Source organism: Coenobita brevimanus, chromosome 102 (genome assembly GCF_032717465.1).
Source record: "Coenobita brevimanus isolate Jiangsu-jjx chromosome 102, ASM3271746v2, whole genome shotgun sequence".
Lineage (NCBI taxonomy): Eukaryota > Metazoa > Arthropoda > Malacostraca > Decapoda > Coenobitidae > Coenobita > Coenobita brevimanus.
Genome location: NC_137055.1, coordinates 34,029,256 through 34,041,786, shown reverse-complemented (window position 1 = coordinate 34,041,786; position 12,531 = coordinate 34,029,256). Strand labels below are relative to the sequence as shown.

Genomic DNA, 12,531 nt, shown 5'->3' with positions numbered 1-12,531 from the left:
CCCCAGAAGGAGCCCACAAAGGAGCAACGACAACGCGCCGGGACTCAGGGCGACAACGACATAAGTCCGCCCGAGCCGCACGCCCCTATGACCCGGAGCTGCTCAACCCTCCTGAAGGAGACGGCTTGTAGCCGCTCCCGTCTTCATCAGAAGATGGCCGGTAGCCGCTCTGAAGGTGTCCTTTCCGAGACGGCCTGTTGCCGCTCAACTTTCCTGAAGGAGACGGGCTGTAGCCGCTCTGAAGGAGCCCTTCCCGAGACGGCCTGTAGCCACTCAATCCTCCTGAAGGAGATGGCCTGTAGCCACTCTGAGGGAAATCAGGAGACGGCCTGTAGCCGCTCTGAAGGTGCTTGAGTCGGCTTGTAGCTGCTCCCTTCCCCAGGCCATGGCCAGTAGCCAGGCCTTAGCGACGGCCTGTAGCCGCGCCCCTAGAAGGCCACGGCCAGTAGCTGGGCCCTACGGCAGGAGACGGCCTGTAGCCGCTCCTCCGACAGGTGCTGACTCCTGTTCACCAACCTACGACTCAGAGGGAGTCCCCAGCCTGGAGGAGTACTGGAGAGGCCCCATGACTTCCCCTGCCCTCTTCTCCCTGCAGCCGGATTTGGAGAGTACTCACCTGAGGGACCCCGACGTAGGCCGGCGCCGCAGCCCCATCCTGACGGCGCCACCGAGCACCGGGGACCACAGCCCTCGGGACCCCCAGACCACCCTCAGGACCCCCGGGCGGGACCTTCGTACACCCAGACGCAGGAGATCTTCGTTCTCCGTCAGGCGCCTGAGCAAGAAGTTCAGGCAGTTATTCGGCCCCAGCCCTGAGGGCCATACTCCCGCCCCAAGCCCCGAACGCGTGAGGCCCTTCACCACCCGCAGCCCCGGACGAGAGAGGACGTCCCTACGCGTGATCCCGTGGCCCCTGAACACAGAGGCCCCCGGCGGAACCCAGCCCCATCAGTAGTGAGGCTGGGTCACCTCCGCCGCCCTTGTACCTGACCGCCACGATGCCCAGACCCGAAAGGAGTGACAGTCAAAGCACAGTGTCCGTGACTTAGTGACGTGAAGGCAGAGCAGTGAATTAACCATATAAAGGAAGTCAGTGAGAGAAGCACCAGTGACAATATAAAAGTGGTGGAGTGAATAAAAGTAACAGTGAAACCATGAACACGGCCAAGCAGTGAAATACGGGTCTATTACAGTGAATACGCTACCATCTGATAAAGCCGCATCATACTAAAATCATACACAGACCCCAGTGTTGAAATAATAATTGCCAACAGTGAAATAGTACCACCCACTCCACAAATATATAAAACTTGGACTTCCTGCAATAATAGCATATAAACCTCTGCCCTAAGTGCTATTCACCTTGCCCGACCTTATCCTGCACGATGCTAGTAACCCATATCTAGGCCTAAGAATTATAATTGTCCAGTGTACCTGTATTCGTGACATCTACCCGTTCCACTGTAGGATTTAGTAATACACGTGTAAGGTTGTTGCCTTGAGTTTTTGTGTTCTGCCTTTCTTCTATTTGTCTAAGCTCCGGTCTAGAAAGAGAGCCCAGCTACACACTAGGCGTTGGAGGGACGGGAAGCCGACCCTAAAACACCTAGCATTACACTATTATTATTATTATTATTATTATTATTATTCTCTCGCCATCTTCAGTGCTGATATGTAACAATAGATTAACGCTGGATTATTTGTCTGTCTGTATCTCTACGTAACCCACAAGCTCCATATCCATATCAGCACCACCATGCTCCTTCACTTCTTCATTTTTCTATCTGCCTCTCCACATAACGCCACATCCACATCAATACCACAAGGCTCCTTTACTTCCTCAATATTTCTGTCTGTCTCTCCACGTAACTCTTCAACCACATTAACACCACAACGCTCCTTCATTTTCTTATTTGTCTGTGTGTCTCTCCACGAAACTCCACATGCTCCATATCCACAACAGCACCACAATGCTCCATCGCCTCCACATTTATCTGTCTGCCTCTCCACGCAACCCCACATTCACATGAACACCCCAATGCTCCTTCACTTCCTCATTTATGTCCGTCTTTCCACATAACTCCACATTCAGATCAACGCCACAACGCTTCTTTACTTTCTCGTTTGCTAGTCTCTCTCCACTAACTCCACATTCAGATCAACACCATAACGCTCCTTGACTTCCTCATATATCTGTCTCTCCACGGAACTCCACATCCACATAAACACCACAACGGTCCTTTACTTCATTTGTCTGTCTTTATGCACCTAACTCCACACCCACTTTAACACCACAACGCTCCTTTACTTCATTTGTCTGTCTTTATCCACCTAACTCCACATCCATATAAACGCCACAAGGCTCCTTCACTTCCTCATTCGTCCGTCTGCATCCTCACTTATCCCCAGACTCTTCTCAGATCATTTATTTCCACACAACTTTTCACAAATAAGGGCGATTTACTTCAGCTGAAATAACTAGTTGGTATTAAAGAACTGATGAACAATATCATCACTTATCTGTGTTTACCTTGGCAAGATGGGGAAGCTGTTTAAACACTATTAACAATGACAATATATATACCCACAGCTCCAGCATCCTCCCCCTCTCGCGGTTAGAGGGTGACTGACGGGATTCGAAGCTTCTAAGGTTCACCGAGCTCCAGTTCGAGATGAAAGACTCGCTTTTATCATGTTGAGTATTATTTATCTTTAATAGCGTCCCAACACTACTCTTTTCACCTTAACTTGGCCTAAAATTCACTTCTCTCCCTGCTAAATGCCGAGCCGTAACAATGGACTAGAGTATGATACTAGTCACGAAGAAATGCTATTGAATGGATTAAGCTAACCTCATCATCATCCTTTACCTCCTGGTAATTGAATTTTCAACATAGGTTATATTTCTTCAAGTTACCCATTTCCATCCAAAAAGATATTAAAAAGAAACTGATTTTCTGTTCACAGGTGTTGTACCATCGAAAGTAAACATAAGGCCTAAGCCATACCATTGACGGAACACCGCCAATGTACTTAACGCTGCTTATCTGTGCTTGTGATCAGTTTACCGCTTGGTTTGTAGGTTCCTACCTGTCCGCCACAGAATCCTGGAGTTGTTCAGCTGGCACAAATAGCTATATTGAATGCTAAGGAAGTATGAAATCATGGGATATGAAAACCAGGACTGTAGTAATGTATTCTAGCTTCCCCCTTAGCTAAACTTTTTCTTTCGGACTCGCTTGCAGAAAATATAAAAGCTTAGTTTGAGCAACCGGGCAGTGAAGCCACCTGTTGTATAGGTGCCATAACATGACGGTGTCCTCCTCTGGCGCCAGAATATGGTTAGGCATCAGAATTTGGTAAATACAAAATGAAATAAGTACCTCTGACACAAAAGAGCAATGATACTAGACAGTGCAATATAACTGGGTTTACTCAGATGCACACACAGGTGAAGGAGTGGCAAGACGCATAAAACAAATGTTTGGGTGGCATGGAGTTACGGGATCAGGAAATCGGGAATAAATGTTAGGAAGCGTCCCAAAATATAACGATGGACAACGAGATGCTGACACAGATTAGCAGTAATAAGCCACGATGTCAAAAGTTGGCAATAACTGGACATGTGACAATAATATAATGAGAGAGTGGCTGAGATGTGGCAACATAAGGGGGTCTTGGGGCCTTCCCCCTCCTCCCCTCATCAGACCCTTTGCCCCAATAGCCTCCTCATTTGAAAATTTGGATTTTATTTAATATGTGCAGCTGTGCTGTGAAGTTAATTTGAAAATGAATGAGAACACATATATAATGGGCCTAGTGGACCCCCCCCCCAGAATTGGGCTTAATCCCACCCTGGTCCCCACCTTTGTCGATAACTGCTACCCCATGGTACAGAGCTGGCCCAGCTTGCCTACGGTGACATTTCTTAATAGGCATCCCTGTCACAAACCAAGCTTTTACGTTTTCTGTAGGCAAGTTTCACAGAAAATAAACCTGAAAGGGCAAGCTATAATTTATATGCATGTTGCATATGTATATGTACTGTATGCACGCCTATACACATACACATATCCTTATACATGCGTACCTATCCTGTACATGCAGTATGTCTACGGCTACATGTGCGTGAATATACAGTATACATATATGCATAGATGTACAGTATACGTATATGTATGCGTGCATATGTGCCTTTCTTTGCATATGTATGTACGTACAGTACACCCGAGGAAAGTTCCGCATTATACACTCGCTCACCACTTCGAACTAGTAAATGTGAGACAAGTGGTAGCGAAGCAGTAGCCAACATTCATCTGTCTGGTAACTGTGTGAGAAGGATGGGGAGGGAAGAGGGAGGGACAGGAACTATCAGATCCCCCAGCCTTCCTCCTCCCTTAACTTCTCCCCTCCCACACAGTGGTACCAGACATTTGAGTGTCTGGCTACTGTTTCATGAGTGGTTGTCTCACGCATAAAGGTCCGAACTGGCAGGCAGGTGTAAAAGGCTGAACTATCCTCGGGTGTACATACGTGTGTATCTATGTACCACTTTACTAATCTCAAAACATATAACAACTTTGTACCACGCATATATCACTGTATGTTTTTGTTCATTATTGTGCTTTGTAATGATAATTACTTCTATACCTTATATGCCTAAGATATTGATTTTGTTTTCCTCATGCACCCCTCCCTGCTTGGCCTTCAGGGACAGTGTTCTCCAGAGTGTTGGGACTTGTACTGATTGGTAAATAAAGAACCTAAATTTTAAAAAGTACAGTCCTGATATTCATAGGGTTAGCCTATGATTTTATACTTCCTGACATTTATTATAGTTCTCTGTGCTATTTGGACAACTCCAAGATTCTATTCCAACTAATGCCAAAAGATTCTGTTCTGTTATAAATGAGTTATAGGAGCCTGAGCATTAATACTGGTACAGATATGAGCATAAGTTCGCCAATATTTCTCTGCTCCCTGTGGTAAAGGAAAGTGTTACGTGAACTGTTGTTATGTTGCTAGCAGTATGCAGAACAAGACAGAGTATTAGAAGGAAGAATATTCTGTCGTTCTGAGAGACCTGATAGGTATGGACGGTAGGATACCATGCTGCCAGAGGACTGTCGGCGAACTTTTGCTCATAACTGTAACATTAACCCTCTCATGGTCGGAACAACTCACATAGAGTTACTTTACTGAAACCCAGTGCATTGAGAGAGAGAGAGAGAGAGAGAGAGAGAGAGAGAGAGAGAAAGGGGGGGGTTCAGTGTTAACAGGTCACCCTCATGAACAATGTGTGGGGGAGGGGGACTGGGTTAAGTCAAGGGGGGGCAGGGAGGGATAAGGGGGTAAGGGGGTACGGGGTAAGAAGGAAAGGTAGGTAGGGGAGTAATAGGAGTAATGGGGGTTAGTAAGGTCGGGTGGGTAAGGGGGAGGGGGGGGGGCTGCCAGGAGACCTAGAAAAACTAGAATTAGAGGGAAGGAACAAGGTAAAGATGACCAATTAGTCCCTCAAACTTAGGAGACGCCCTGGCATCTCCGCCTGAGCGATTTATCTGCATATTATACCATAGCTACTTGATCTTGGAGAGGGACTCCTTCATGTGGTGGCACTGATATGACTGGGCTGTGAAGCTGGTCGGTTAAATTTACATCCCGCAGCTCCCTCCCTATCCCCCAAAAGGAGCAGGGTGAACTGCAGGAGGACAACTTAAGCCTGCAGACCACTGGGTTCACAATCCACATGAACTTGGGGCTGCTACTACTACTACTACCACTACTACTACTACTACTACTACCACCACCATAACCACTTAAGCCCAGAAATGCTATTCAATTTAAAAGGGACCCCTTGTTTTAAATGAGCTAACCTCTGTAGAAGATCGTTCAGCTTGGAAAAAACAAACTCAAGTTATTCCCTGAGGCATCAAAGGATTATTCTTCTCTAATATGGTATTCGTCCCTGCCTCTTCAGTCCGATGACTTATTTGTTATTTTGATCAGTTTACCATCCGTTCCCCTTTTCCCTCCCCCTCCAGTTCCCCTCTTCCCTCCCTCTCAGGTTCCTCTTTCCCCTCCCCCTCCGGTTCCCCTCTTCCTCACTTATATATATTTTTTTTTTTTTATGTGCCCGACTCTAGGCATAGGCTTCACAGCCTGCTATCAAGGCCCAGCAGTCCTCCTACATTCCATACACCTCTACATGTCACCACTTCGGCGCTAACACCTGCTTTGGATTGACGTATAGGTACTTCATGCAGCGAGGGAGTAGGAGTTAATCTGAACAGTCTGGAAAGCAGGCACCAGACGACCACGGCTTACACTTCCAAACTGCTTTTACTCTAACTTGGTCCAGATTTTCGTCCTTTTGCAGATTATTTTAGGTAGTTCAGTGACCGAAAAGACAGTAATATACCTCTACAGCCTTTCCCAGCACTTCTTCGTGACTAGCATCATATTCTCGTGCTAAGAGGGAGAATGTTTATTTTAGGCCAGGTTCGAGTAAAAGCAGCATAGTATGGGGCATGTCGTAGTAATAAAAATGTAATAACTTTCAATGGCGTCACGCTCGCTGTTACCCAATCCTGCGAGGTTCTGCTGGAATAATGGAAAATATAACCTCATTCACTCACATTCAGTCTTGGTTGTCTTTTGGAATGGTTAAAACGCATGTCCTAGTAACACAGTGTAATAATAATCTAATGTATTGTAGTATAATTAGTCAGACCCAGTGTAAAGGTCAATTAACGATTCCAGCACCAATGACTGGGTAAGCAGGGATCAGAGTATAGTAGTGTGTGTGTGTGTGTGTGTGTGTGTGTGTGTGTGTGTGTGTGTGTGTGTGTGTGTGTGGTCATCCCAACACCACCACTAATAAGGCTAACTGGGTGTCAAAGTGGAGCGTCACGAGGAGTTTATCATGCAGTGCTCATTAAGGGGGTTCTGCCACTAGGGACGGGGTGAGTGAGAGAGGGAATGTCAGACGGAATACCCTCTTAATTTCACCGTTACCTCATCCAGTGTCAGCCCAGGGGATACGGTACAACCTGTTTAGAAGTTACAGTTTACAGTAACATGGCATAACATAAATATAATGTCAAGATGCAGCAAGTAAAATAAATCACCAAGAAAAAGGTCCATTGCCATCTTGACTAATGACCACATCCTTGACTCGGCTTGGTTACCGTGGTCCAGTTAAGGTTGATAATCAGCCTACTTCCCTTGGTGGCGTTGCATGAACGAGTTAGAAACACTCACTGAACGCATACCTATGCCAACGCCAGTAACATTTATGATTAACCACTATAATTCGCCTTTCCTACCAGACGAACACTTCTACGGTCTCACACAGTCAGTTATTCCTAAGGTCACAGTGTGCAGTTTCACAGTCTCAGGGAGCGTATACCTCCACCTACGCCAATGAAATTTATGATTTATTCCTGAATCTGGATCAACATCCACCTAAAAATTTAATCAACTCACCCTTGACCCACTGCCCACCTATCCATCAGATTTCATTGAAATACGATACCAAACTTTTGAGAAATCTTGTACACAAGAAGTCAGGCAAACACGGGTGAACACATAACCTCCGTCCATCTTCTCTGACGGAGGTGAAAACCTCCACCCACCTCTTGGGGATGGAATGTATGGAAGACCACCACTCCGATTGGGGCATCCTAACCACTAGACCACCAGGCTCCTGATACAGCGTGATTAGGCTGCAAGCCAAAGGGCAACGAGGTGGTTATAAATCATGCCGTCAACACCGCCAGTAAGAAGCCCGAGACGTAAATCACACTACCACAAAAACCCTGCCTGATAATGCGTTAGGCCAAGGACGCCCAGGATTTACGACCAGTCACACATGAAGGCAAGATGGATGTGGCTGTTATTATTCGGCGAATGTGACAGTAATTACGAAAAGTTATCATCAGCATCAGCATTATCATCATCATCTCAATAAAATTCCCACTTGTATGACAGGTTGAGGTAGAATCCAAAAATATAGAAAAAGGGCAAAAGTTTATCACACCCACGCCATTGAAATATCCAGCCTAGGGAAAAAAAAAAAAAAAACTAATATTGAAGGGTTAAATGAAGGCTTCATCCAACCCTCCACTTCGAAAAGTATATCCAGAGATGAAATAGGATAGCCCTGGGAGCCAAAAATTTTAATCACCATCCTAATTATCCAAATCATGTTTTCCGAAACGAGCTGTGGGACAAAAGAAGAAGGCATATGGTGAATGGTTGGCGAGTAGAGGTAGGGGAGAAGATGAGAGAGAGAAGAGAGAGGTATATGTGAGCAGGAGAAGGGAGGTTAAGAGACTGGTGAAGGAGAGTAAGAAAAAAGTGGATGAAGAGTTTGGGAGGAATCTGAGTGTGAAATGGAGGGAGAGTAAGAAATTGTTTTGGAAGGAGGTAAAGAAAGTAAGGCAGTGTGAAAGGGGAAATAATAGGGGAGTGAAAGATAGGAATAATAGATTGTTGGTGGAGAAGGGAGAGAAATTGAGGAGATGGAAGGAGCACTTTGAGGATTTGTTGAATGTAGAGAGTGAGAGCAGTGTGAGTATAAGTGGTTGGGGAATGGCTGGGAGAAGAAGAGATGAGAGGAGGGAGGAACAGATCAGTAGGGCGGAAGTAATGGAGGCGATGAAGAAGATTAAGCTGGGAAAGGCCCCAGGAATTGATGGAGTGTGTGGTGAAATGCTTAGGTATGGGGGTGAGGTTGTTGTGGAGTGGATATGGAAGTTGTGTAGATTGGCTTGGGAAGAGGGAAGGGTTCCAGAGGACTGGAAATCAGGTATAATTGTTCCTCTGTACAAAGGAAAAGGGGAGAGAGAAGTATGTGGTAACCATAGGGGTATTTGCCTTCTTAGTGTGACTGTTAAATTTATGGTAGAATACTCATTGTTAGGGTTAGGCATATGACAGAGGAGCTAGTTGGAGAAGAACAAGGGGGATTTAGGAAGGGAAAAGGGTGTGTAGATCAGATAATTGTTCTAAGATGTTTAGTGGAGAAGTATCTAGAGAAGGGAAGGAAAGTGTATGCTGCCTTCATGGACTTGGAGAAAGCTTATGACAGAATAGAAAGGCAAGGTATGTGGAAGGTATTAAGAATATATGGAGTGGAGGGGAAATTGTTGAGTGCTGTAAAGAGTATGTACGAGGGAGCTAGGGCTACGGTGCGAGTGGATGGTGAGCTGAGTGAGTTCTTTGATCTCAAGGTGGGACTGAAACAGGGGTGTGTGATGTCTCCATGGCTGTTTAATATATATATGGATGGGGTTGTAAAGGAGGTGCAATGTAGGGCAGTGGATGTGGGGCTGGCCCTAATGAATGAGGGTGAGATTTGGAAGCTTCCGGTGTTGCTGTTTGCTGATGATACAGTATTGTTGAGTGAAGATGAATGGGAGTTGCAAGGATTGGTGAATGAATTTGGGACAGTGTGTAGGAGGAGGAAGTTGAAAGTTAATGTAAACAAAAGTAAAGTTATGGTGTTTGAGAGGAATGAAGTCACAGAGTGTGCAGTGAGGTTGGATGGTGAGGATATGGAGAATGTGAGTGCATTCAAGTACTTGAGTAGTGTGATGAGTAAGGATGGAACTTCGGGGGATGAAGTACGTGAAAGGGTACAGCAGGGAAGGAAGGTTGTTGGTACACTGAAAGCAGTGATGAGAAATAGGGAGGTGAGTATGGAAGTTAAGAAGTCACTGCATGATAGTATTGTGATCCCTACCCTGACGTATGGAAGCGAGGCGTGGCCCTTGCAAGAGGGGAACAAGTCAAGAGTGAGAGTAGTGGAAATGAGTTACTTGAGAGGAGCATATGGAGTGACATGGAGGGACAGGTTGACGAATGAAGAAGTGAAGGAACGTTGTGGGGTAGATGTGGATGTGGTTGAGAAGATTAGGAGAAATACACTGAAGTGGTTTGGACATGTGGAGAGAATGGAGAATGAAAGACTGACTAAGAGGGTGTATGTAGGTGAGGTGGAGGGAGGGAGAGGGAGGGGTAGACCGAGGATGAGGTGGAGGGATGGAGTTGAGAGGTATATGAGGGAGGGGGGGATGAGTTGGGGGGAGGGTAGTCAAATGGTGGGTGACAGAGTGACTTGGAGGCGTTTTGTCTGCGGCCACCCTTTGCGGGATTAGGGCGTCGGGCTATAGATAGATAGATAGATAGATAGATGTTTTCCCCCCACTAATTCATGGGGTGCGAGGGATCTAGAAACAGGAATAGTCCCCCCCCCCCTTGAAAACAGTTCTGGCCATGCTGAAAAGAACAGTATTACTCCGATCTCAACCAAATTTGGTGAAAAGATTTAGGCAACGATCCTGGCAAAACGCCCCAGGTTTGAACACAATTGGTCAACAATGAAGGTTACAAGGCAAACCCAAATTAGACCTTGCCTTGTGACTTTGATCTTTGACCTATTGTTCTAAAACATACCCGGTATCATCATAGGCTACCCTGCAACATCACCAGATTTGGTTAAAATCGGATAAAAACTGTTCGGTATATCAAGGCCAGAAGTATCCTCACGGACACCATAAGGATAGTTCCGGCCAATTTTCAAGTGTTGAGTGCCTGCTCAGAGCGAAACCTATTTGGCTTAAGCTCAGTAGGTCGACACTCAAAGTTATAAGGCCAGCTTAAAGTTGACCTTCCTTTGTGAGCTTGATTTTTAACCTGTTGTTCAATTAATAGTCGGTATCGTTATGGGATCTCCGCAACGTCCCCATTAACTTTGGAATAAGTATATTCTTTTACATTAAGTGCCGAAACTCCCATCTCTCCATCTTGAAAGCTGAGTAGAAATAGCGGATCAACACTAGAATTAGATGCGAGTTACTAAGCGCAAGGGAAAGGTTGCAGAGGCGTACCATCGTCATAGTCTGCCACTGAACTACATGAAATACAGCTGGGAAATATCGAAAATATGGGCCAAGATAAGGTAAAAGTACTATAACAGCAGTAGGAGTTTGGCTGGGTCGGTAGGAAGCTAATTGTTAGGACCCACATCCTTCCCAACCCGCATTCCTCCCTTTCCCCTTCCCTTCCCTCTTTTCTTCCCTCCCTCCTATCCTTCCCCTTTCCTTCATTCTTCTCTCACTTACCCATCCTCTTCCCCCATACCGTTCCTCCATTCTTCTTTCATTTGCCTCTTCCTTCCCACCCCTCCCTTCCTTTTCCAAATCTCACATACATTCATTTTTCTCTCCATACCGTCTTTCCTCCTTCCACTCTTCCCTCAATCCTTAAATCTTCTCTCCCTCAATCTTCCTTTCCTCCATCGAAATCCCTCCTTCCCTCCCTCTATTCTTTAACTCCCCATTTTCCCTCCCTCCTTCCATTTTCTCATCTCCCATTCCACACTCTTACATTTTTCCTTTCTTCCCTTTTAATCTCCCTTCCTCTCCTTTATTCTTCTCCTGCTTTTCTTTTTTCCTCCTTATTTTTCTTTCCTGTTTCTCCCTCCTTCCATCCCTTCCATCCGTTCTCCACCTTCTATCTCCACCTCCCTTCTTGTTAACCTCCCTTATCTCTCCCATCTATTACTCTTCTTTACTCCCTCTCTTCTTTCTTTCCTCCAGCTCCCTCCCTTTCATTATTCCCTCCCTCTTTCATATTACCCTCCTTTCCTCCCTCCACTTGCCATTCCTCTCTCCTCATTTGCATCCACCTTCCTTATCCCTCTCTCTCATTTCACTCCTTCCTTCATCTCTCTAATCTCTCTCTTACATTCTTTTTGTTCCTTGCATTACTCTCTCTCTCTTTCTCTCTCTCTCTCTCTCTCTCTCTCTCTCTCTCTCTCTCTCTCTCTCTCTCTCTCTCTCTCATTTCGTCCTTCCCTCTTCCTTTCCCCTCTCATCCATTTCCCTGTCACTCGCATAATCATTTAATCTCCCTCTCATTTCCTTTCCTACCCTACCTCTTCCCTTTCCTCTACATTTTTCTCCCTGCAAGAATCTCTCTCTCTCTCTCTCTCTCTCTCTCTCTCTCTCTCTCTCTCTCTCTCTCTCTCTCTCTCTCTCTCTTTCAGTCGTGCTCTTAAACTCCCATAATCAGAGAAAAAATCTTTCTGTTAATATTAAGGCTAAACCACGTACGAAGAATCTCTAAGTCTGTGGATTTATGTAATTTCTCTCTCTCTCTCTCTCTCTCTCTCTCTCTCTCTCTCTCTTCGTCCCCCAAATTGCTTCTCTTCCCCTCTTGCATGCTTCCTCTTTTTCTTTTCCTTTTTCGTCACTCTAAATATTTCTCTCCCTCATCTTTCCTCTCTGTGTTTGTCTGTCTGTCATCCTGTCTGTCTGTCTGCCGTCTGTCTGTGTCTGTATGTCTGTCTCTGTCCATCTCTCTCCTGTCTGTGTCTATGTCTGTTTGTTTGTCTGTCTGTCTGTCTGTCTCTGTCTCTGTCTGTCTGTCTCTCTCTCTCTCTCTCTCTCTCTCTCTCTCTCTCTCTCTCTCTCTCACACACACACACACACACACACACACACACACACACACACACATCCGTCC

The 12,531-nt window shown here is 45.7% G+C and overlaps 1 protein-coding gene across 1 annotated transcript in view; it reads right to left on the bottom strand.

Annotated features, from left to right (window-relative positions):
* The window catches only part of LOC145415453 (uncharacterized), a 100,603-nt gene that overhangs the window by 11,114 nt on the left and 76,958 nt on the right, over positions 1 to 12,531 (bottom strand). The window lies entirely within an intron of this gene.